The sequence below is a fragment of the Salmo salar genome, chromosome ssa27 (genome assembly GCF_905237065.1).
Source record: "Salmo salar chromosome ssa27, Ssal_v3.1, whole genome shotgun sequence".
Lineage (NCBI taxonomy): Eukaryota > Metazoa > Chordata > Actinopteri > Salmoniformes > Salmonidae > Salmo > Salmo salar.
In genome coordinates this window covers 26,467,076-26,491,079 of record NC_059468.1, presented here as the reverse complement: position 1 = coordinate 26,491,079, position 24,004 = coordinate 26,467,076, and positions in this window count along the sequence as shown.

The following is a 24,004-nucleotide window of genomic DNA, read 5'->3' as shown; positions in this document are numbered from 1 at the left end:
CAAGACACCCCCAATAAAGGAGTGGTTCTGCAGGTGGGGACCACAGACCACTTCTCAGTTCCTATGCTTCCTGGCTGATGTTTTGGTCACTTTTGAATGCTGGCGGTGCTTTCACTCTAGTGGTAGCATGAGACGGAGTCTACAACCCACACAAGTGGCTCAGGTAGTGCAGCTCATCCAGGATGGCACATCAATGCGAGCTGTGACAAGAAGGTTTGCTGTGTCTGTCAGCGTAGTGTCCAGAGTATGGAGGCGCTACCAGGAGACAGGCCAGTACATCAGGAGACGTGGAGGAGGCCGTAGGAGGGCAACAACCCAGCAGCAGGACCGCTACCTCCGCCTTTGTGCAAGGAGGAGCAGGAGGAGCACTGCCAGAGCCCTGCAAAATGACCTCCAGCAGGCCACAAATGTGCATTTGTCTGCTCAAACGGTCAGAAACAGGCTCCATGAGGGTGGTATGAGGGCCCGACGTCCACAGGGGGGGGTTGTGCTTACAGCCCAACACCGTGCAGGACGTTTGGCATTTGCCAGAGAACACCAAGATTGGCAAATTTGCCACTGGTGCCCTGTGCTCTTCACAGATGAAAGCAGGTTCACACTGAGCACATGTGACAGACGTGACAGAGTCTGGAGACCCCGTGGAGAACGTTCTGCTGCCTGCAACATCTTCCAGCATGACCGGTTTGGCGGTGGGTCAGTCATGGTGTGGGGTGGCATTTCTTTGGGGGGCCGCACAGCCCTCCATGTGCTCGCCAGAGGTAGCCTGACTGCCATTAGGTACCGAGATGAGATCCTCAGACCCCTTGTGAGACCATATGCTGGTGCGGTTGGCCCTGGGTTCCTCCTAATGCAAGACAATGCTAGACCTCATGTGGCTGGAGTGTGTCAGCAGTTCCTGCAAGAGGAAAGCATTGATGCTATGGACTGGCCCACCCGTTCCCCAGACCTGAATCCAATAGAGCACATCTGGGACATCATGTCTTGCTCCATCCACCAACGCCACGTTGCACCACAGACTGTCCAGGAGTTGGCGGATGCTTTAGTCCAGGTCTGGGAGAAGATCCCTCAGGAGACCATCCGCCACCTCATCAGGAGCATGCCCAGGCGTTGTAGGGAGGTCATACAGGCACGTGGAGGCCACACACACTACTGAGCCTCATTTTGACTTGTTTTAAGGACATTACATCAAAGTTGGATCAGCCTGTAGTGTGGTTTTCCACTTTAATTTTGAGTGTGACTCCAAATCCAGACCTCCATGGGTTGATAAATTGGATTTCCATTGATTATTTTTGTGTGATTTTGTTGTCAGCACATTCAACTATGTAAAGAAAAAAGTATTTAATAAGATTATTTCATTCATTCGGATCTAGGATGTTATTTTAGTGTTCCCTTTATTTTTTTGAGCAGTATATATATATCTATATATATATATTCCATTCATTTTGAAACTAACTTGTCTTACTGTATAACTTAAAGTAATTTGTTGGCAAGTAATTATGTTTCAGTATAACTGTCACGCCCTGATCGGTTTCACCTGTCTTTGTGATTGTCTCCACCCACCTCCAGGTGTCACCGTTTTCCCCAATAGTCCCTGGGTATTTATTCCGGTGCTCCCTGTTTGTCTGTTGCCAGTTCATCTTGTCAAGTCAACCAGTGTGTTTTTCTGTGCTCCTACTTTTTCTTATCTCCCTTTTGCTAGTCCTCCAGGTTTTGAGCCTTGCCTGCATTGACTCTGAACCCGCCTGCCTGACCATACTGCCTGCCCTGACCTCGAACCTGCCTGCCTGCCACTCTGTACCTCCTGGACTCTGACCTTGTTATGATCTTTTGCCTGTCCCTTGGATTATAATAAATATCAGAGACTCGAACCATCTGCCTCCCGTGTCTGCATCTGGGTCTCGCCCTGTACCGTTATAATAACAATAGATTAGACTGTCAATATAGCACATAAGTAGACCTGGCTTTTATTGAAGACAAAAATGTATTTACTCTGGAAACTGAGGTGAGGTTATACAGTAGTATGCAGGAACAGTTATGGCAATGTATGACAAATTCAGTGACTTGCGAACGTTTTCATCCCCCTTGGCATTTTTCCTATTTTGTTGCCTTACAACCTGGAATTAAAATGGATATTTGGGGGGTTTGTATCATTTGATTTACCCAACATGCCTACCACCTTGAAGATGCTAAATATATTTTGTGAAACAAACAAGAAATAAGACAAAGACACAACTTGAGTGTGCATAACTATTCACCCCCCCCAAAGTCAATACTTTGAAGAGCCACCTTTTGCAGCAATTACAGCCTCAAGTCTCTTGGGCTATGTCTCTATAAGCTTGGCACATCTAGCCACTGGGATTTTTGCCCATTCTTCAAGGCAAAACTGCTCCAGCTCCTTCAAGATGGATGGGTTCTGCTGGTGTACAGCAATCTTTAAGTCATACCACAGATTCTCAATTGGATTGATGTCTGGGCTTTGACTAGGCCAATCCAAGACATTTAAATGTTTCCCCTTAATAAACCACTCGAGTGTTGCTTTAGCAGTATGCTTAGGGTCATTGTCCTGCTGGAAGGTGAACCTCCGTCCCAGTCTCAAATCACTGGAAGACAGAAACAGGTTTCCCTCAAGAATTTCTCTGTATTTAGCACCATCCGTTATTCCTTCAATTCTGACCAGTTTCTCAGTCCCTGATGATAAAAAACATCCCCACAGTATGATCCTGGGGATGGTCTTCTCAAGGTGCTGTGTTCGCGACATACATAGCATTTTCCTTGATGGCCAAAAAGCTCAATTTTAGTCTCATCTGACCGGAGTACCTTCCATATGTTTGGGGACTCTCCCACATGCCTTTTGGCGAACACCAAATATGTTTGCTTATTTTTTTCTGTAAGCAATGGCTTTTTTCTGGCCACTCTTCCATAAAGCCCAGCTCTGTGGAGTGTACGGCTTGAAGTGGTCCTATGGACAGAAGCTCTAATCTCCGCTGTGGAGATTTGCAGCTCCTTCAGGGTTATCTGAATCTTGGCAGATTTGTTGTGGTGCCATATTTTTTCCATTTTCTAATAATGGATATAATGGTGCTCCATGGGATGTTCAAAGTTTCAGATCTTTTTTTATAACCCAACCCTGATCTGTACTTCTCCACAACTTTGTTCCTGACCTGTTTGGAGAGCTCCTTGGTTTTCATGGTGCCGCTTGCTTGGTGGTACCCCTTGCTTTGTGGTATTGCAGACTCTGGGGCTTTTCAGAACAGGTGTATATATGCTGAGATCATGTGACAGATCTTGTGACACTTAGATTGCACACAGGTAGACTTTATTTAACCAATTATGTGACTTCTGAAGGTAATTGGTTGCACCAGATCTTATTTAGGGACTTCATAGCAAAGGAGGTGAATAAATATGCATGCACCACTTTTCCGTTTGTTATTTTTTAGATATTTTTTAACAACTTATTTTTTTGTTTCACTACACCAATTTGGACTATTTTGTGTATGTCCATTACACGAAATCCAAATAAAATTCCATTTAAATTACAGGTTGTAATGCAACAAAATAGGAAAATGTCAAGGAGGATGAATGCTTTTGCAAGGCACTGCATACAGTAGAAGGAAAAATATATTGCTAACGCTTATAATAAATACTACAGTTCTACAAAGGGAATACTTGCATGTGGTGTGTTTAGGTGGTGCAGTGAGGTGTTTGGAGTCACTTTCATACATGGGGAGTTGGTTGTAATGGAACCTTTCACATCTCTTGAGAGTCATCAACTTCTGCCGCCGCCGCTTGCTGATCTCGCAAATCTTTTTCTCACCTTCTCAACTCCTCTTCAGTGTATTCCAACTCAAATAAACAGGGCTGTATGTTCCTATGTAAAATAATTTAACAAAATGTTTTATCGTCCAGTTCTTCTTGGAAAGAGGAATCATCAGAAGCAGCCATTGCAGATAATTAGTAGCAGTCTCGGAAGTATGGCTCCCGTCAGGCTGTAGGCTTTACAAAGCCAGGGAAAATGATTCAGCCCTAGATATCTTGCAATGTCCTGGCAGATAGGAACAATGGCTCTATTGAACAAGGACAACCACATCTACTTGCGTGATTGTGCAATCGGTGAAACACAAAGGCCACAATAATTGTTACGAAACATGATTCCATTAATCTTTTGATCAGACAGCAGGCTAAATCAACCATTGACTTCATTGGTTGAACTCTCCCGGTGCTAAAATAAAACAAATACAGCTATAGTGCATAATTACGTCTGAAACACTCAGAATGATGTGGGGAGACTGGAAAAACACCCCAAATAATGTCTAGTGGTGAAGTTTCCCTTTAAGGAGATAAATTAACCTTTCACCTCTCACACTCTCTCATCTCCATCACCCTCTTTCTCTCCCTCTCTGTTATCCTAATGATGTAGCAGGGCTCAAGGGAAGGCATGGAGGTGTGTAGTTTAGTCTGTTAAACCTATGGATCAGGCTTGTGGTGGCAGATGCATTTTACATCTAGCTTAAGCTATAGGCTTTACGATGAATGGATGCCTTAGTGTGATGTGGCAATAGTGTGTGTGTGTATGTGTGTGTGTGCATCCATTTCAATTCAGGCATTCATCTATACATTGATGAGCCAAAGTGTCATGCTACAGTATACATGTTGAATGAGAGTTAAATTAAGTTATTGTCCACAATAAGTTAACATGTCATAGGCTGTGGGTGCCCTTGAAAAGAATGTGATTTACCTCCAACAAAAGAGACATGATTAGCAGTCTCTCTCTCTCTCTCTCTCTCTCTCTCTCTCTCTCTGTGTGTGTGTGTATTTGCTGTGTAACCAGGCACAAAAACAAACACCCTCACCACCGCCCCAAAATGAATCATTGACCAGTTTTCCCCTTATCCCAAAGGTGAAGGTGCATTGACAGTCTCACCTGAATGCACTGCCCAGAAAAACAATACCCTTATCTGTTTCCACTCCTTCCTCCTATGCAATCCACAATTTTCTCTCTCCGATCTGCTGTCTGCCTCTTCCTCTCTCCTTCCTTCACTGGGGGCTCAGGCTCTAAGTATGATGGAGATGGAGCGAGTAATAGGTAGATAGACAAAGGACACCTGTAGAATGACCTGCCCAAGCACCAGTGTATTACGTGCTGGCCACACGTTTCTACAATGGTGGAATTACTTGATGGCAAGTTAACATATTTACATGGCAATTAAATATGTGGCAAGTGCCTGTTAAAATCAAATCAATAGGCTCACGACATGGAAGGGTGTTGTGAATGTGGCTGAGAATTATCTAAACCATGAGATACTGCTCTGAACATCGCAGGTTCAATGCTAGGCACTAGTTTTTCATTTTTTGAATGTTTTAACCCTAGGCCAAAACTTAACCCTACCCTTAACCGCTTAGAATGAATGCTTAAACTTAACCCTATCCACTCGGAATGAATGCCTAAACTTAAGCCTAACCTTAACCACTCGGAATGAATGCCTAAACTTAACCCTCAATATTGTTTCAGTTTGATGACTGAATGACAGCATTGTCGTTGCACACTTTGACTGACAGCTGACAGGACGAGTTGGCATGTCATATTTGGTTTGACATGAGGACTCGTATTTGGCTGTTTAGAACTTCGAAATGGGTGATGGTAATTCTGGAAGTTGAGTTGAGAAGGAAACAGAATTAACACAATGCTGCCATCAGGACCTATAGGACTCTATGTTTATTTACAGTTGAAGTCGGAAGTTTACATACATATAGGTTGGAGTCTCCACTCCACAAATGTCTTCTTAAACAAACTATAGTTTTGGCAAATCGGTTACTTTGTGCATGACACAAGTAATTTTTCCAACAATTGTTTACAGACAGATTATTTCACTTATAATTCACAGTATCACAATTCCGGTGGGTCAGAAGTTTACATACGCTAAATTGACTGTGCCTTTAAACAGCTTGAAAAATTCCAGAAAATTATGTCATGGCTTTAGAAGCTTCTGATAGGCTAAATGACATAATTTGATGTAGGTAACAACATCTCCACCCCGCTGATCCTCAACACTGGGTCCCCACAAGGGTGCGTTCTCAGCCCTCTACTGTACTCCCTGTTCACCCATGACTGCGTGGCCATGCACGCTTCCAACTCAATCATCAAGTTTGCAGACGACACTACAGTGGTAGGCTTGATTACCAACAACGACGAGACAGCCTACAGGGAGGAGGTGAGGGCCCTCGGAGTGTGGTGTCAGGAAAATAACCTCACACTCAATGTCAACAAAACAAAGGAGATGATCGTGGACTTCAGGAAACAGCAGAAGGAGCAGCCCCCTATCTACATTGATGGGACAGCAGTGGAGAGGGTGGAGAGTTTTAAGTTCCTCGGCGTACACATCACGGACAAACTGAAATGGTCCACCCACACAGACAGCGTGGTGAAGAAGGCGTAGCAGCGCCTCTTCAACCTCAGGAGGCTGAAGAAATTCGGCTTGTCACCAAAAACACTCACAAACTTTTACAGATGCATAATCGAGAGCATCCTGTCAGGCTGTATCACCGCCTGGTACGGCTGCTGCTCTGCCCATAACTGGAAGGCTCTCCAGAGGGTAGTGAGGTCTGCACAACGCATCACCGGGTGCAAACTACCTGCCCTCCAGGACACCTACACCACCCGATGTCACAGGAAGGCCAAAAAGATCATCAAGGACAACAACCACCCGAGCCACTGCCTGTTCACCCCCCTATCATCCAGAAGGCGAGGACAGTACAGGTGCAACAAAGCGGCACCGAGAGACTGAAAAACAGCTTCTATCTCAAGGCCATCAGACTGTTAAACAGCCATCACTAACATTGAGTGGCTGCTGCCAACATACTGACTCAACTCCGCCACTTTATATTATATAATGTTTACTTGCCCTACATTACTCATCTCTTATGTATATACTGTACGCTATACCATCTACTGCATATTGCCATCTTGATGTAATGTATCACTAGCCACTTTAAACAATGTCACTTCATATAATGTTTTCATACCCTGCATTGCTCATCTCATATGTATATACTGTACTCTATACCATCTACTGCATCTTGCCTATGCCGTTCGGCCATCACTCATTTATATATTTTTATGTACATATTCGTATTCATTCCTTTACACTTGTGTGTATAAGGTAGTTGTTGTGAAATTGTTAGGTTATATTACTTGTTAGATATTACTGCATGGCCGGAACTAGAAGCACAAGCAGTTCACTACACATTCATTAACACCTGCTAACCATGTGTATGTGACAAATAAATTTGATTTGATTTGATAGGAGGTGTACCTGTGGATGAATTTCAAGGCCTACCTTAAACTCAGTGCCTCTTTGCTTGACATCATGGGAAAATCAAAAGAAATCAGCTAAGACCTCAGAAAAAAAATTGCAGACCTCCACAAGTCTGGATCATCCTTGGGAGCAATTTCCAAATGCCTGAAGGTACCACGTTCATCTGTACAAACAATAATACGCAAGTATAAACACTATGGGACCACGCAGCCATCAAAACACGGAGGAAGGAGATGCGTTCTGTCTCCTAGAGATGAACTTACCTTGGTGCAAAAAGTGCAAATGAAACCCAGAACAACAGCAAAGGACCTTGTGAAGATGCTGAAGGAAACAGGTACAAAAGTATCTATATCCACAGTAAAATGCGTCCTATATCAACATAACCTGAAAGGCCGCTCAACAAGGAAGAAGCCACTGCTCCAAAACCGCAATAAAAAAGCCAGACTACGGTTTGCAATTGCACATGCGGACAAAGATCGTACTTTTTTGAGAAATGTCTTCCAGTCTGATGAAACAAAAGTAGAACAGTTTGGCCATAATGACCATCGCTATGTTTGGAGGACAAAGGGGGAGGCTTGCAAGCCGAAGAACACCATCCCAACCATGAAGCACATGGGTGGCAGCATCATGTTGTGGGGGTGCTTTGCTGCAGGAGGGACTGGTGCACTTCACAAAATAGATGGCATCATGAGAAAGCGAAATATTGTGGATATATTGAAGCAACATCTCAAGACATCAGCCAGGAAGTTAAAGCTTGGTCACAAATGGGTCTTCAAAATGGACAATGACCCCAAGCATACTACCAAAGTTGTGGCAATATGGCTTGAGGACAACAAAGTCAAGGTATTGGAGTGGCCATCACAAAGCCCTGACCTCAATCCCATAGAAAATTTGTGGGCAGAACTGAAAAAGCATTTGTGAGCAAGGAGGCTTACAAACCTGACTCAGTTACACCAGCTCTATCAGGAGGAATTGGCCAAAATTCACCCAACTTATTGTGGGAAGCTTGTGGAAGGCTACCTGAAACGTTTGACCCAAGTTAAACAATTTAAAGGCAATGCTACCAAATACTAATTGAATGTATGTAAACTTCTGACCCACTGGGAATGTGATGAAAGAAATAAAAGCTCAAATAAATGATGTAGATGAGAGGGTGGTAGTGTACACAAGAGGGTGGTAGTGTAGACAAGATGGTGATAGTGTGTGCATTATTTAGGTCAGGTCAGAGAGAAAGGAATTACAGTACTCTGTAATCAGTCCAACAGCCAAACGTCACATGAAGCTGAACTCAGGCCGTTCTCTGGGAGAAATCCCAGCCAAACTGACAAAACAATTCTCTCTCTCTATATATATATATGCAAGCCTCCCCCTGAACACACACACACACACACACACACACACACACACACACACACACACACACACACACACACACACTGAACACCAGACCTGTTCTCTCCTGGCCTCCTCAAGACTTGCTGTGTGGTGGAGGCCCAGATGAAGGTGTAGGAGGAAAGAAACCAGAAGCTGCTGTCTGTTGGAGGCCCAGATGAAGGTGTAGGAGAAGAGAAACCAGGAGTAGTTGAGGAAATAGGCTTTGCGGCTGTGTGTGTGTGTGTGTGTGTGTGTGTGTGTGTGTGTGTGTGTGTGTGTGTGTGTGTGTGTGTGTGTGTGTGTGTGTGTGTGTGTGTGTGTGTGTGTGTGTGTGTGTGTGTGTGTGTTCAGTGAGCCAGCCTTGTGGAGCAGATAAAAGAGCAGAGGGTGACTAGAAAGTCATTGTTCTGTCTGTGAAATGTCATCTGTGAGTGGTTGTCGACTGTCTAGAGTTGTCGATTCTCAACATCATCCTACAGTACACCTAACGAATCTCTAAGAGGAGAAGTGTGGCACACACACACAAACCACCACCCACAGTAACTTTTAGTAGGTCAACCCCCAGGGTAGTGTTTACTTTTCTCAGGTAAGGTAATGCAACAAGTTCTCATCCAATTTTCAAAAAATCTCCAAGTCATTACTAAAGAAAAAATGTAAAGAAATAAATACATCTGTAATTAATGGAAATATCGTATTTAATTGATGACTAAAATAGAAATCATGTCTCTTATCTTCTTCAGGAAAGAGTACAAGTAGAGAAGAAATGTAAATAGCAGGAAAAAAGTAAATTACAAAACATTTTTCCCTTACTTCTCTACCCTTTCTCTCCCTATCTCTCTGATACCAGCCCTTGTTCTAAGAACACCTGGAATCCCATGGTGGCCCAGCTACCTGCCAGCAGTTCCTTATAATCATAGAATTCCGTAGTGCTCCAAACAATTGGCCTGCTTTGTTCCTAGAACTCTTGGTATTCCGTGGCGGCCTGAACAGTCAGCCCTGGCATTTCTCAGCATTGTGCGCCTGTCTCTTCCAATCAGCTGTTTGCCTGAGGGCTGAGGCACACTAGTGATCTAATAAAGTAATACATCTTCTTATCAAACATGCTTTGGGGGGACACTTGAGAGACAGAGAAAGAAATAGAGAGAGAGAGAGAGAGAGAAAAACACAATACTTTGGTTAAAACGTTGATCCATCTCCGTTTGTCATTCGGGGTCTCTTGCCACGCAAGGGATGTTCATTTTATCATAGTGCTGTGGGCTAGGGAGACTGAGGTATGTGTATGGCCTGTGGGTAAGATCACACAGGGCAGGTATCAGAGACAGATGGGGGCCAGGGGGCTAGTCGCTAGTATCTGTTAGCCCACATAGACAGAGACAGGAGCAAGTTAGCATTAGATAGTGTAGCTCTTGCTAACGGCACTGAATGTGACAGGGATACCCACATGAAAAAATACTACAGTTTATTATAGAATACTACAGTACTTACTATAGAATTATGTAGTAAACTGTAGTATACTGTAGAATACAATACTACACACTGTAGTATTCCTCAATCATGTGTATTACTTAAAATATATTAAGTATATTATAAGTATATTATAGAATACTGTAGTAAATACTACAGTAATGTCTGTTAAAACACTACAGTCTGCAAAACACTTAACTTGTTTTACTATAGTAAATACTACATTATTTAATTTGCATACAGTGCTTTCAGAAAGTATTCACTACCCTTGGTTTCTTCCACATTGTGTTGCGTTACAGCCTGAATTTAAATGGATTACATTTAGATTTTGTGTCATCTCTGTACCACACACACATGCAGTTATCTGTAAGGTCCCTCAGTGGATCAGTGAATTTCAAACACAGATTAAACCACAAAGACCAGGGAGGTTTTCCAATGCCTTGCAAAGAACACCTTTTGGTAGATGGGTTAAAATAAAAAAAGCAGACATTGAATATCCCTTTGAGCATGGTGGAGTTATTAATAACACTTTGGATGGTGTATCAATAAACCCAGACACTACAAAGATACAGACATACTTCCTAACTTAGTTGCCAGAGAGGAAGGAAACCGCTCAGGGATTTCACCGAGGCCTATGGTGAGTTTAAACAGTTACCGAGTTTAATGGCTGTGATAGGAGAAAACTGAGGATGGATCAACAACATTGTAGTTACTCCACAATCCTAACCTAATTGACAGAGTGAAAAAAAGAAAGCCTGTACAGAATTAAAAAAAACAACCAAAACATGCATCCTGTTTGAAATAAGGCACTAAAATATAGCTGCCCAAAAAAATGTCAAAGGAATGTACTTTATGTCCGGAATACAAAGAGTTACGTTTGGGGCAAATCTAACACAACACATCACTGAGTACCACTCTTCATATTTTCAAGCAACGGTGGTGGCAGCATCATGTTATGGGTATGCTTGTCATCAGCAAGGACTAGGGCAATTTTTAGGATAAAAGGAAATGCAATAGATCTAAGAACAGGCAAAATTCTTGAGGAAAACCAGGCTCAGTCTGCTTTCCAACAGACACCATGAGACAAATTCACCTTTCAGCAGGACACTAACCTAAAACACAAGGCGAAATATGCACTGGACTTGCTTACCAAGACAACATTGAATGTTACTGAGTGGCTGTCACGCCCTGACCTGAGACAGCCTTTTTATGTCTTTATTTAGGTTTGGTCAGGGTGTGATTTGGGTGGGCATTCTATGTCCTTTTTTCTATGTTTTTGTATTTCTTTGTTTTGGCCTGGTATGGCTCATTGTCGCTGATTGGGAGTCATACTTAGGCAGCCTGTTTTCCTTTGGGGTTTTGTGGGTAGTTGTTTTCTGTCTTGTGTGTGTTCCCCTGGCAGAACTGTTGGCTTTCGTTTTCTTGTTTGTTTTAAAGTGTTTCATTAAATATAATTATGACCACTTACCACGCTGCATCTTGGTCCCCTCTTCCAGATGATCGTTACAGAACTACCCACCACAACTGGATCAAGCAGCATGCTCGGGAGGACATGGGCACCTGGTCTCATCAGGAGTGGATTGGGAGGAGAGACTGGACTTGGGGCCAGGTGATCGACAGATACCTACCCGGGAAGAACGAGAGGCAGCCCCCCAAAAAATGTGGAGGGGGACAAACGGGTAGTTTGGCTGGACCAGGGGTGAGGCCTGAGTCAACTACCCATGCTTTTTGTGGTAAGCATGTGCCTGCCTATCACACTCTCTCTCCAGTGCGCCTGCCCAGCCCAGTACGTCCAGTTCCTGCTCCTCACACTAGCCTTGTAGTGCGCACTCCCAGTCCAGAGCCTCCTGTGACAGTTCCCCGTCCAGAGCCTCCGGCGACAGTTCCCCGTCCAGAGCCTCCGGCGACAGTTCCCCGTCCTGAGCCTCTGGTGACAGTTCCCCGTCCTGAGCCCCCGGCAACAGTTCCCCGTCCAGAGCTTCCGGCGACAGTTCCCCGTCTAGAGCTTCCGGCGACAGTTCCCCGTCCAGAGCTTCCGGCGACGTTTTACAGTCCGGAGCCTGCAGAGATGGCGTACAGTCCGGAGCCTGCAGTGACGGCCTACAGTCCGGAGCCTGCAGAGACGGCCTACAGTCCGGAGCCTGCAGAGACGGCCTACAGTCCGGAGCCTGCAGAGATGGCCTACAGTCCGGAGCCTGCAGAGACGGCCTACAGTCCGGAGCCTGCAGAGATGGCCTACAGTCCAGAGCCTCCAGTCGACGCTCCTCAGCCCGGAGCCTCCAGTGCTCCCCCACAGCCCGGTCTATCCTGTGCCTCCTCCACGGACCAGACCTCCAGTAGGTCTCCCCAGCCTGTTGAGTCCTGTGCCTGCTCCCAGAGCCTGGCCTACTGCATGTCTCCCCAGCCTGGTGAGTCCTGTGCCTGCTCCCAGAGCCAGGCCTCCTGCAAGTCTCCCCAGCCTGGTGCGTCCTGTGCCTGCTCCCAGAGCCAGGCCTCCTGCATGTCTCCCCAGCCTGGTGGATCCTGTGCCTGCGCCCAGAGCCAGTCCTCCTGCAAGTCTCCCTAGCCTGGTGAGTCCTGTGCCTGCTCCCAGAGCCAGGCCTCCTGCATGTCTCCCCAGCATGGTGAATCCTGTGCTTGCGCCCAGAGCCAGGCCTACTGCAAGTCCCGCCTGTCCGGCGCAGCCAGAGTCACCCGCCTGTCCAGCGCAGCCAGAGTCGCCCACCTGTCCGGCGCAGCCAGAGTCGCCCTCCAGTCCGGGGCCCGCGGCAAGGGACCCCGCTTTAGAGGTGCCACCAAAGAGGGGTGAGCCAGTGGTGGAGCGGGGTCTGCGTCCCGCTCCAGAGCTGCCACCGCGGAGAAATTTCCACCCAGACCCTCCCTTATAGGTTCAGGTTTTGCGGCCGGAGTCCGCACCTTTGTGGGGGGTACTGTCACGCCCTGACCTGAGACAGCCTTTTTATGTCTCTATTTAGGTTTGGTCAGGGTGTGATTTGGGTGGGCATTCTATGTCCTTTTTTCTATGTTTTTGTATTTCTTTGTTTTGGCCTGTTATGGCTCTCAATTAGGGACAGCTGTACATCGTTGTTGCTGATTGGGAGTCATACTTAGGCAGCCTGTTTTCCTTTGGGGTTTTGTGGGTAGTTGTTTTCTGTCTTGTGTGTGTTCACCTGGCAGAACTGTTGGCTTTCGTTTTCTTGTTTGTTTTAAAGTGTTTCATTAAATATAATTATGACCACTTACTATGCTGCATCTTGGTCCCCTCTTCCAGATGATCGTTACAGTGGCCTAGTTACGTTTTGACTTAAATCAGCTTGAAAAAAAAGCTGTCTGTCCAGCAAAGATCAACAACCGACGTTTAAAAAAAAAATGCTAATATTGTACAATCCAGGTGTGCAATGCTCTTAGAGACTTACCCAGAAAGACTCATAGCTGTAATCACTTCCAGAATTGATTCTAACTCAGGGGTTTCAATACTTATTTAACCTGATATGGATAGGGGGCAGTATTTTCACGGCCAGATGAAAAAACGTACCCGATTTAAAGTGGTTACTACTTTTGCCCAGAAACGAGAATATGCATATTATTAGTAGATTTGGATAGAAAGCACTCTGAAGTTTCTAAAACTGTTTGAATGGTGTCTGTGCGTATAACAGAACTCATGGCAGGCAAAAACCTGAGAAAAAGTCAACCAGGAAGTTGAGGATCTGAGAATTGTAGTTCTTCTTTCTAGTCCCTTTCGAAACTACAGTATCTGTGCTGTTACGTTGCACTTTCTAAGGCTACTGGCTATCTAAAGCCTTCAGAAAGTGGTTTGAGCCTTCTCCTGTCACTGGGCAGAGTATAGGAGCTCAGTTACTGAGTGGTCTGCCTGGCAACAAAGGGATTGGATATGCGCGGTCCCGCGAGTACACTGTTTTTTCTTTTTCTCCTTGAATGAACACACAATTGTCCGGTTGGAATATTATCTCAATTTTACGTTAAAAATACCATAAAAATTGATTTTAAACAGCGTTTGACATGCTTCTAAGTACCGTAATGAAACATTTTGAATTTTTGTGTCTCGAATTGCACTCTTTGGATAGTGACCTGAATGCACGAACAAAACGGAGGTATTTGGACATAACTATGGATTATTTCGAACAAAAACAACATTTCTTGTGGAAGTAGCAGTCCTGGGAGTGCATTCTGACAAAGATCAGCAAAGGTAAGAGCATATTTCTAATACTAATTCTGAGTTTAGGTTGCCCCGAACTTGGCGGGTGTCAAAATAGCTAGCCGTGATGGCTGAGCTATGTACTCAGAATATTGCAAAATGTGCTTTCGCCGAAAAGCTATTTTAAAATCTGACATAGCGATTGCATAAAGGAGTTCTGTATCTATAATTCTTAAAATAATTATTATGTATTTTGTCAACGTTTATGAGGAGTAATTTTGTAAGTTCACCGGAAGTTTTTGGTGGGAATGCATGTTCTGAACATCACACGCCAATGTAAAAAGCTGTTTTTAATATAAATATGAAGTTGATTGAACAAAACATGCATGTATTGTATAACATAATGTCCTAGGAGTGTCATCTGATGAAGATCATCAAAGGTTAGTTCTTCATTTAGCTGTGTTTTGGGTTTTTGTTACATATATGCTTGCTTGGAAAATGGCTGTGTGATTATTTTTGGCTATGTACTCTCCTAAAATAATCTAATGTTTTGCTTTCGTTGTAAAGCCTTTTTGAAATTGTCAAACGCTGTTTAAAATCAATTTTTATGCGATTTTTCTCGTAAAAAAGCGATAATATTCCGACCGGGAGTCGTTGTTTTCGTTCAAAGATTGAAAATAAAAACATGTTGTCGGCTCGTGCATGAGCCTCCAGTCTCATTGTTCTCAGATCGACCACTATCCAAATGCGCTACTGTTTTTCAGCCATGGCCTGCAGAGTCATCATTCACCGTTTTGCCGCCTTCTGAGAGCCTATGGGAGCCGTAGGAAGTGTCACGTTACAGCAGAGATCCCCAGTTTTCAATAAAGAGAGTGTAGAAGGCCAAGAAATGGTCAGAGAGGGCACTTCCTATAAGGAATCTTCTCAGGTTTTGGCCTGCCAAATGAGTTCTGTTATACTCACAGACACCATTCAAACAGTTTTAGAAACTTTGGAGTGTATAAGCTAATAATTATATGCATATTCTAGTTTCTGGGCAGGAGTAATAATCAGATTAAATCGGGTACGTTTTTTATCCGGCCGTGAAAATACTGCCCCCTATCCATAACAGGTTAACGAGAGTCATATCTTTAAAATGGTGTAAAATAGTCATATGTTTGAAAAATTGAAATTATTGGATTTTTGAGGTTTTTGTATTTCGCGCCACGCTGTTCCATTGGATATTGCGGAACATCTGTATTAGAGATTTCTGTATTTCATTTTTAAATAAATTAGGCAACATTTCTAAAAAACAATATTTTCACTTTGTCATTGTGAGGTATTGTGTGTAGATGGATGAGAACAAAATATTTAATCAATTTTGAATTCAGGCTGTAACAACAAAATGTGGAATAAATCATGGGGTATGAAAACTTTCTGAAGTCCTGGATACCCTTGCCATTCCCCTCTCCCATAAGTATTTTTGTGCCATCCATGTATAGACCATACAGGTTATAGAAAAGAGCAGAAGCTCAGAACTATCCATTCAGACCCCAGTCCTACCTACCTACCTACCTACAGGTTATGGAACATTTACTATTTTAATATTTCTCCTGTCGGTTTCCTCAAGGAGAAAGCCTCCACTTCTATGTCAAAGATAATAAAACAAAAACACTAGTAAATACTACAGTTTTCTAGTACTTACTACAAAACACTACATTGAATACTTCTGTAAAGTATGCAAATACACTACAGTGAATGCTAAAGTATATACATGTAGTAATACTACAGTATTTAGACCATAGTATAATAAATACTTTTTTATATGGGTATATAAAAAGGCAATGCCACAAATGTGATAGCAAGTCCAGTAGGATTATCTTCCATAGCTCCCATAAGGATGACAAGCACACACACTCACTTCTCTAAGTCTGACATATATGGTGCACAAACATGTACAGCAGTCATCCATGGCTAATATTTACATACCTACACAGATAAACACACATGTACAGACATATTGCATAAACCCATAGGAAGACCGATACTGATACTGTATGTCTATCAATATTATTGGGCTATTGAATGATCCATCTATCTGTATTTCTGCTTGGCTTAGTGTATGACAATGACAGTCTGTCTGTGGAAAAAGGAAAATGTACTGTAATATTGCAAAATTACCACAGAACAATTTGGTGCATGCCTCATTCAAATGATGCAAGACAACAGCAGTCATGGCAATCCATCCATTTCAATTTCAGGTCTGGAATTAGAGGTTGGGAAAATCAATATGCTTTGCCGGGAGAGAAACAGCTACACAATAAGAAGTAATGAGAACCTGTCAAAGTAATAATTCAAGTAATTATGTGTGTTAACATATGCATACCTCCAACACACTGATCCCTACCCTGAGTTCTGAATTAACAACTACTGTTCATGAAAACAGAAAAATAAGATCTTCACCAAAAATGTAATACTTACTTATGTTTTGCTTGTTCAGTCATTGTGCCAATAGGAGCTCGCCCATGAGGTGAACTTAGTAACATAGCTTCTATTAAAAAAATGACTTACGCTCTGTAAATAAATGCACAATGTAGCATTAGCATTGGGCAGATGATGGCAACTCTAGTCCTGGAGGGCCTGGGGGTAAGCAGGCTGTTGTCCCAACCTTGTTCTAACATACCTTCTTTAACTAACTAGTTCTGATTTTAAATTTAGACAACACATAGTGTAATAATATTCATAAATAATTGCAGCGGCAGCCGCTGATTGGCTGAATCCCCGGGGCACGAGAGGGTTGGAGTTGTCATGACAGAAATATTATGGTACGTTTTTGAATACCAGTAGTTTCTTTGAGAAGACATATAAAGTGATCTGTGCATTTGAACAACATAAACACACCTATTTCATTCATGTATGTCAAAAACCGAATGACCACTGCTGCACATGCTGCCACTGTTTTGAACAGATTAGATTAGATTATTTAGAATGAGCAAACAGCTCACGAATGAAAGAGCGCACCAGGGAGAACGCAACAAGCATACAGATACAATAAGTAAAAACCCATGATCTAAATGGGGATAGCTAGTCACGAAGCATGATGCGCTAACCATTCTGAAATCATTTTCGAGTTAGTAAGATATGACTTTAGAAATAATTGATATTGGCATTTGAGCTAGCTAGCTAGAAATCTACCAGTAGTTAACTGGTTCATTTAACCCAAATCTACCAAACAATTTTTTTATATCACAATTACTGTAGCTGGCTAATTCATTTGATCAAGGTTTGTGATACAACCGCTTTTATGCTGTTTTAGTCCACACAACATGTCATCCTGTCACCTACAGTAGAACCTGGTAAACAACATCAAGGGGAAACAATTAAATTGTCTGTAATGTGTATGCTGAGAGTAGGGAAGCAAGTACAATGAGTGAATCATTTAATAAGTAAACGATCATGGACAAAACAAGAAATACGAGCAGTGTACAGACATGAAACAACGGAACAGAAACATTAACGCCTGGGGAAGGAACCAAAGGGAGTGACAGATATAGGAAAGGAAGTCAAGAAGGTGATGAGGTCCAGGTGAGTCTGATGAGGCACTGGTGTACGTAACGATGTTGACAGGTGTGCGTAATAATGAGCAGCCTGGTGACATAGAGCGCGGGAGTATACAGTAGCTTGCGAAAGTATTCACCCCCCATTTTTCCTATTTTGTTGCCTTACAACCTGGAATTATAATGGATATTTGGGGAGTTTGTATCATTTGATTTAGACAACTTGCCTACCACTTTGAAGATTCTAAATATTTTTTCTTGTGAGACAAACATGAAATAACACAAAAAACTGAACTTGAGAAAGCATAGCTATATTTTTTTCTTTAAGCAATGGCTTTTTTCTGGCCACTCTTCCATAAAGCCCAGCTCTGTGGAGTGTACAGCTTAAAGTGGTGTTGCAGACACTGGGGCCTTTCAGAACAAGTGTAAATATACTGAGATCATGTGACACTTAGAATGCACAGAGGTGGACTTTATATAACTAATTATGTGACTTCTAAAGGTAATTGGTTGCACCAGATTGGTTGCACCAGGGCTTCATAGCAAAGGTTGGTGAATACATACAGTGATGGAAAAAAGTATTTGATCACCTGCTGATTTTGTACGTTTGCCCACTGACAAAGAAATGATCAGTCTATAATTTTAATGGTAGGTTTAATTAAACAGTGAGAGACAGAATAACCACAAAAGACGCATGTCAAAAATGTTATAAATTGATTTGCATTTTAATGAGGGGAATAAGTATTTGACCCCCTCTCAATCAGAAGGTTTTCTGGCTCCCAGGTGTCTTTTATACAGGTAACGAGCTGAGATTAGGAGCACACTCTTAAAGGGAGTGCTCCTAATCTCAGTTTGTTACCTGGATAAAAGACACCTGTCCACAGAAGCAATCAATCAATCAGATTCCAAACTCTCCACCATGGCCAAGACCAAAGAGCTCTCCAAGGATGTCAGGGACAAGATTGTAGAACAACACAAGGCTGGAATGGGCTACAAGACCATCGCCAAGCAGCTTGGTGAGAAGGTAACAACAGTTGGTGCGATTATTCGCAAATGGAAGAAACACAAAAGAACTGTCAATCTCCCTCGGCCTGGGGCTCCATGCAAGATCTCACCTCGTGGAGTTGCAATGATCATGAGAACAGTGAGGAATCAGCCCAGAACTACACGGGAGGATCTTGTCAATGATCTCAAGGCAGCTGGGACCATAGTCACCAAGAAAACAATTGGTAACACACTACGACGTGAAGGACTGAAATCCTGCAGCGCCCGCAAGGTCCCCCTGCTCAAGAAAGCACATATACATGCCCTTCTGAAGTTTGCCAATGAACATCTGAATGATTCAGAGGACAACTGGGTAAAAGTGTTGTGGTCAGATGAGACCAAAATGGAGCTCTTTGGCATCAACTCAACTCGCCATGTTTGGAGAAGGAGGAATGCTGCCAATGACCCCAAGAAAACCATCCCCACTGTCAAACATGGAGGTGGAACCATTATGCTTTGGGGGTGTTTTTCTGCTAAGGGGACAGGACAACTTCACCGCATCAAAGGGACGATTGATGGGGCCATGTACCATCAAATCTTGGGTGAGCATCTCCTTCCCTCAGCCAGGGCATTGAAAATGGGTCGTGGATGGGTATTCCAGCATGACAATGACCCAAAACACACGGCCAAGGCAACAAAGGAGTGGCTCAAGAAGAAGCACATTAAGGTCCTGGAGTGGCCTAGCCAGTCTCCAGACCTTAATCCCATAGAAAATCTGTGGAGGGAGCTGAAGGTTCGAGTTGCCAAACGTCAGCCTCGATACCTTAATGACTTGGAGAAGATCTGCAAAGAGGACTGGGACAAAATCACTCCTGAGATGTGTGCAAACCTGGTGGCCAACTACAAGAAACATCTGTTCTCTGTGATTGCCAACAAGGGTTTTGCCACCAAGTACTAAGTTGTGTTTTGCAGAGGGGTCAAATACTTATTTCCCTCATTAAAATGCAAATCATTTAATAACATTTTTGATTGCGAGCTGCTACTTTTGGTGGCCAGGTTTGGACACAGCTATCGAAGACAAGGCCAAGTCATGTTTTGCATGTCAAAAGATGAGGAACATGCCTCAGCTAGCGCCACTACACCCATGGGACTTCCCAGAGGAGCCTTGGCAGCGAGTCCACATAGACTATTTGCGGCCCACTGGAGGATCGTATGTTCTTAGTCGTAGTTGACACACAGAAAATGGCCTGAGGTCACTGTGATGAAGATCGAGAGATCTATTGAAGAGCTACGGTAATTCTTCAATCTTCATGGCCCCCAACTGGTGTCTGAAAAGTTCCGGTCATTCATGGATGAAATGAAATTCAGCATATCAAGTCAGCGCCGTATCACCCTGCAACAAATGGCCTCACTGAAAGATTTGTCCAGACGATGAAGCAAGCTTAAAAATCATCACAAGGGAATGGGTCCCTTAATAGGCGCTTTATCACCTTCCTGTTTACCGGCAGAAACACCCCCATGCTACAACCAAAGTGGCACCCGCGTCAGCCATGATGAAAAGACAGCTTCGCGCGTGACTCGACCTACTGAGACCTCCAAACACTAAACAAGTTGTACAGACACAACTGAGAGCACAGGTGGAGAGACAGAGCAAAGCAAAAGACAGAAGCTGGAGAGAGAGTTTTTGCTCGGAACTACTACAATGGTCCAAAGTGGGTACCAGCAACAGTGGTCGCACAGACAGGCCCTGGAGAACATCTGGAGGAGACACGTGGATCAACTGTTGCCAGGAAACAACCTCAGAGATGAGGTCATGTCAAGAGACAAACCAAGATCAGCTACTGGAGACCAACCATGACTTCGAGCCATCACTGAACATCCACTGCAGAAACCTACAAATGTGGAAAGTGCTCCCGACTCAGAGTGCCTACTCAGGGTACAGTTGGGCACCAATCTGGGCATACACCATTACCACTCAGACTCAGAGACAATGTGCCTGTAGATTCACCTGTACGTCGTCATTGCCCTGCAAGAGAAAGACAACCCCCTAAAAGGTTGAATATTTAGTTCTGACCAGTAGTGGAAAAAGTTCTAAATTGTCATACTTGAGTAAATGTAAAGATACCTTAATAGAAAATTATTCAAGTAAAATTGAAAGTCACCCAGTAAAATACTACTTGAGTAAAAGTCTAAAAGTATTTGGTTTGAAATATACTTTCGTTTCAAAAGAGAATGGAATTGCTCAAATGTCCTTAAGTATCAAAAGTAAATGTAAAAGTATAAATCAAATGATTCCTTATATTAAGCATAACAGACGGCACCATTTTCTTGTTTTTTTATTTAAGGATAGCCAGGGGCACACTCCAACACTCAGACATAATTTACAAACGAAGCATTTGTGTCTAGTGAGCACCAGATCAGAGGCAGTATGTGAATTGGACCATTTTCCCGTCAAAATGTAACAAGTACTTTTGGGTGTCAGGGAAAATGTATGGAGTAAAAAGTACATTATTTTCTTTAGGAATGTAGTGAAGTAAAAGTAAAAGTTGCCATGAATATAAATGGTAAAGTACAGATACCCCCCAAAATAGACTTAAGTAGTACTTTAATGTACTGGTTTAGACTAACTTCCGACATTGGGGAAGAATACACCCCAGGGTTAAGTCTGGGAACTAAAGGCAGTCTACCCTCAATCCCTATTTCAGAAAAGGTTATTCTGAAAAGTTCCTTCATTTACATTCAGATAACTTTTATGTTATGTTAAGAAAGCAATATATTTACTTTTTCCTTATGAGACAACAAAAGTAAAGGGGGCGAATATGTTGTGTATTGATATTCTAGTTTGTCCCTTTAGGGCACCTGTAACACCCCTTACGTACATTGCTTACGTACATTGGAATGCTTGGAATGTTTTGTCCTGTGAAACACATGAAACAATGCCTATGTTAGATTCTACTTCCGTCTCATGTCCTGTCCTTATATTAGTTGTAGAAGTAATACAGTGTGCTATACAACAAAATGGTCTGGAAGAAATGCCTGCACATGCTGTACCTCCTGATCCATGTTTCACCAATGGGCAGCTAGTTTGGAGTGTAAGAAAGATGTTTTAAAAGTGCCATGGACAGACAAATCTCACCTTCAGTATCGAACAGGTGGGAGAGGCCAGACAGATCTCACCTTCAGTATCGATCAGGAGGAAGAGAAGGCCAGACAGATCTCGCCTTCAGTATCGATCAGGAGGGAGAAGAGTCTAGACAGAGCTCACCTTCAGTATCGAACAGGAGGGAGAGGCCAGACAGATCTCACCTACAGTGTTGATCAGGAGGTAGAGGAGGCCAGACAGATCTCAGCTTTAGTATTGATCACAAGGGAGAGAAGGCCAGACAGATCTCAGCTTTAGCATTGATCAGGAGGGAGAGAAGGCCAGACAGATCTCACCTTCAGTGTCGATCAGGAGGGAGAGGAGGCCAGACAGATTTCCCCTTCAGAATCGAACAGTAGGGAGAGGAAGATAAACCATACAATAATGAAGGAAAAGAGAGAGGAGAGGGAGAAGGGAACAGGGGGATTGATTCTACCCTCTGGCATTGGTCTCCCTGGAGAAGATAACAGTAGGAGGAATAAGGGAGGACGTATTGACTGGTCCAACGATCTGCACTCACACCTGCACACCTGACAATTTATCCCATCTGTGCTATAGGGAAAGGGAGAGGGAGAAAATATAGAAGAGCGAAAAGAGGGAGAGAAGGGCCAGAGTGATAGGGGAGGGGGGTTAAAATCCTTAGGAGTCTAATGATGCAGTCATGCGTCAATAAAAGTAACATAATAAAAAAATATCCCCATCAAAATCCCTTAGCTTAAGCGGTGGAACGTGGTAGGGCTACAGCGGTGTTTGGCAGACCATGAGACATTGCGAAAATCTGTCAACTCACAAAATTATCTGTACACCCACAAGTGTCATGGGACTCATATGAAGATAACCCATACAAACAAATTGAGTTTTGTGCCCACAAAATTAAGGGGATAAATATCTGTCCCAAAAAATATATATATTTCCTGCACTTTATTATATCTCCTAGATAAAGGACAGGCACTTCAAAACCTTTTTTAATGTATTTTGCCATTTATGAATGTGTTATTCAATGAATGTGTTATTTTGGATATCTAAAGGGGTCATACAATTCCAAATTAAATAGCTAAATGATCCATGAAATGACCATCTTAAAACAATTCCACATGTTAATTAACCTCTCAGCGCACGGTCTAGTTTCCTGAATTTCCGCCTGTCTGACGTGCCCAAATTAAACTGCCTGTTACTCAGGCCCAGAAGCTAGCATTTGCATTAATTGGATGGAAAACACTCTGAAGTTTCTAAAACTGTTAAAATAATGTCTGTGAGTATAGCAGAACTGATATGGCAGGCGAAAACCCGAGGAAAATCCATCCGGAAGAAAAAAAATGTTGAGCTCGTTTTTTAAATGAAGAAGTATTTGTAGTCTTTCCAAGGTGAGCGCCAAGGCAAAAGTAGTCTTTTTGACCGCTTCAACGAGGGCGCGTTCTTCGTTCTTTTCCTTTGCTATTGAACATAGTATTCCCCGTATTAAATATTATTGTTTATTTAGATATTAGACAACCTGAGGATTAATAAAACACATCGTTTGACTTTGGACGAACTTTGCTGGTAACTTTTTGGAATCCTTTGTATGCATGTTGAAGGAGTGGATTGTTTAATTCAATGGCGCCAACTAAACAGCGTTTTTGGGATATAAAGGACTTTATCGAACAAAACAACCATTCATTGTGTAGCTGGGACCCTTGGGATTGCAAACAGAGGAAGATCTTCAAAAGTAAGAGATTTAAATGTATCGCTATTTCTGATTTTGTGATGCCTGTGTTGGTTTGGAAAATATGTTAATGTTAATTTCGCCGTAAAGCCTTTTTGAAATCTGACAACGCAGTTCGATTACCAAGATTCTAAGCTTTTGAACTCTGTAAGACACTTGTATTTCCATGAATGTTTAATGTTACGATTTTTCATTTTGAATTTGGTGCTCTGCAATTTCACCGGATGTTGTCAAATTTGATCCCGCTAGCGGGATCCGTGCACTAAGTTAACTTAGTACAACACCCAACGGCTTAGACTTTGAGAGTGTCATGCCCTGATCTGTTTCACCTGT